Raw genomic sequence first — 3,547 nt, forward strand, 5'->3', positions numbered from 1 at the left:
TAACAACTCAATGCCACCTAACAACAACAGATGACTGGAATGCTCTCCATAGCCAATGTGGAAGTAGATATTTACTCAGCCAGTCAGATATGTATACATTCATTCATTCATCCATTTTCTACATTATTCCAAAAGCAATTTTAAAAAAGTGAAGTGTAAAAAAAAAAGTTTCTTCACTGAAAAAAAAAAATGAAGTGTTTGAGGTTATTACTAACCAGTATTATTAAACTTGAATTCAAAAGACATATGGATATCATTGCTGGAACCACCAGTCACAGTCAGCAAGCCATTTTCATTTATTGCTTTGTGAGTATACTTTTTACACACACATACACACACATGCACATGTGCTGATTGCTGCCGCCCAGCGATCTACAGGGAAGATTCCAAGACTCTCATCTTAAGACTCTAAAGTCACACAGACCTGCATTTCAGCCTTTCCTCTGCCCCTTAGTCACTGGATAACCTTGTGAAAGTCATTACACTTTTCCCATTTGCATAATTAGGTCAAATTCTATCTCCTGGCCTTGTTGTGGGGATTAAACAATCTGACAGAAGCATACTTCCTGAGACAGAAAGCACATACTTCATGAAGCCTGAGTTCCTGTCCCCATCTCTCTAGGCCATTGTTAAGTGTAAAGAAATCTATTCTTGAACACGTTGCTTTTCTTCAAATTGAGATGTTTAAAAACTTAGAGCTCTAGTTCAGCAAACTTGAGCTATCTCTAGCAATTGGGGTGGATAAGAATGATCTCCTCTGAACCTTCTTATTCGCACTCATCACTCTTTCTAAAGCAGCATTTGTGATTAATCTCACTCGAGGGCTAAATCGGTCCCAAATGCTGCCAAAGCACTTGATGAAGAAGCTCTCTGATTTATAGCAAATATCATTATTGAGCAGTGGCAGGGGGAGGCCACTGGGGGATTTGTCTTACTGAATATTTGACCCATTAGAGGCGTTTCTTCTATTTCCAGGGATAAGGGCTTCATTTATTGAAAAGTAAACATATGGGGTCTTTTTTTGTTAGTACTCCTTTGATGAGGAAACAAAGGCACGGAATAACTTTTTAAAAGAAAAAATAATACTCAGTATTTTAAATTTGGGACCAATTATAGTCCCAGAACATATTCTTTGAGCTTAGATGACGAGACATTGATCCATCAGAATGAAAACTTGATTAGCCAAGGTTGCAATTTCTTTTCCTCCCATTCTTTGGTCATATGGTTCTATTCTCATTCAAGTCTATTTTCCTCACTTCTGCCTGCCCTTACAATTTACTGAATCTTTTCTCTAACAATTTATGTTGATGACCAGTTTGCCTCTACAGAACATTTTCTGTGATAGAGAGTTCCCTATCTATGCAGCAAGATGCCTACTGTCAAGCACTCGTCTTATCTGAGTTTGCCAGCACATTCCTCCTGGAATGCAATTCTCCTGGATGCTGGACCTTGGTCTTTAATCAGAAGAGTAACTGAAAAGTTAGGATTCGGGCAGGCTAGACTTCATGTTTATTACCAGTGTTAATGTGGGGTAGTTATTTATCTACTTATCCTCAATAGTCTCATTTGTGAAATGGAGGTAATGCTATTTTGTCTGTAGGAAAAGTCAGAGGATATCCAATTAATATGGTGGTGGTGGTTGTTAGGTGCCATTAGGTCTACCACAACTTACAGCAATTCTATGAACCACAGCTCTGAACCAGGCCCTGTCCTGTACCGTTACTACAACTCACAACAATTCTATGAACCACAGCTCTGAACCTGGCCCTATCCTGTACCATTACTACAACTCACAGCAATTCTATGAACCACAGCTCTGAACCTGGCCCTATCCTGTACCATTACCACAACTCACAGCAATTCTATGAACCACAGCTCTGAACCCGGCCCTATCCTGTACCATTACCACAATTCCTGTCAAGCTCAAGCCCACTGTGGTTGTCACCACATCAATCCCCCTTGTTGAGGGTCTTACTTGCTTTGGTAGACCCTCTACCTTTCCCAGCATGATGTCTCTCTCCAAAAAGCAAAAAAAAGGTTCCTCCTGAAAATATGCCCAAAGTGAGACTAAGTTTCTCCATCTATTCTTTTCTCTTTTTAAGAGAATATTAACTTACATTGTGCCATTCATATATATTGTGCTCCATACAATCCCTCATTTATGTTGTTTTCATACAAGCATTTGTATATACTGTATCTCATTTAATCAATTACTATTGATCTGTGCCGATTATCACACCATCCTTTTGAATCCCTGTTGATCTTCCCCATTGCTTTCCCCTGCCCCTAACCTGCCAACTAAACTCTGTCACCTAGTGATTCCCCCCCTTCCCATCTCCTTCCTCTTTCCCCTTCTCCAATAAGACATTTATTTTTGTTGAGGATCATTGAGTTGGAACTGATCCATAGCACAGGAGAAGACTGCCCATCCTTCTCCCATGGAGCAACTAGTGGATTCGAACTGTGTGATTTGGGGATTGCAGTACAGTTTCTTACCATTAGGCCACCAGAGCTCCCTTTTTAGACATTTATACACATCTAACTAGTTATCCTTCTATTTTGATAATAATAGTGTTTGCTGAAAAAGGTCAAGGACTCAGTCTTCACTATGGATTGAAGCTCAATATCAAGAAAACAAAGATTCTCACCACAGGGCCAATTAGCAGCATCATGTTAGATGGTGAGAAGATTGAGATTGTTAACAATTTTAGTTTGCTTGGTTCCCTCCTTGGTGTTGAGCTGTAATCCATATTGAAGGCTATAGTCTTTGACATCTCTGGGAAACAGGACTTCCCTTTCTTCCTCATTGGCCAAACCTAGTCACATTCTGTCTGAGTTAACCTAATGCTGACATAATGAGAAGGAGCGCACATGGGTGACTCAAAAGAACAGGAATTTCTTGCCTCACACTTTGGGAACTCAGGACACCAGCTCCAGGGGAGACTCCTTTCTTGCTGGTTGTTGCCGTGTGCTTATGAGCTGGAACTGACCCATAGCTGACCCTCTAATGGGGTTCAGAAACAGTAGATTGCAAAGATTACCCATCTTTCTCTCATGAAGAAGCTGGTGGATTCGAACCGAATATCTTTGGATTGGCAGCACAATTCCTTACCAAAGTCTCCAGAGCTCCCTTGTGACACCAGGAATTCCTTGGTGCTCCTCGGCATCTGCCATCCCTGTATGTGAGTCTTTGTGTCTGTTCTGCTTTTTAAAAAGACAACACTCAGGGAGCTCTGGTGGCCTAGTGACAAGAAGCTGCACTGCAATCCCAGAAGTGTGTACCAGTAGATCTGATTTGACGGTACATACACACACACACATCTGATTTGACGGTACACACACACACACACACACACACACACCACTCAAAAGTGAGTAGGTTTTGATATGTTGCCCTAAATTCCGCTCTGTCCTATGCCAATCGCATCTTCTCCGATACACCCACCCTGATTACCCCAGTCACTGAATCAATCCACCTCACAGAGGGCCTTCCCCTCCTGCGCCGTCCCTCCACCCTCCCAAGCATGATGTCCCTCTCCAAGGACCT

This window comes from Elephantulus edwardii, unplaced genomic scaffold (genome assembly GCF_000299155.1).
Source record: "Elephantulus edwardii isolate Elephantulus edwardi_28Jun2011 unplaced genomic scaffold, EleEdw1.0 scaffold00005, whole genome shotgun sequence".
Taxonomy (NCBI): domain Eukaryota; kingdom Metazoa; phylum Chordata; class Mammalia; order Macroscelidea; family Macroscelididae; genus Elephantulus; species Elephantulus edwardii.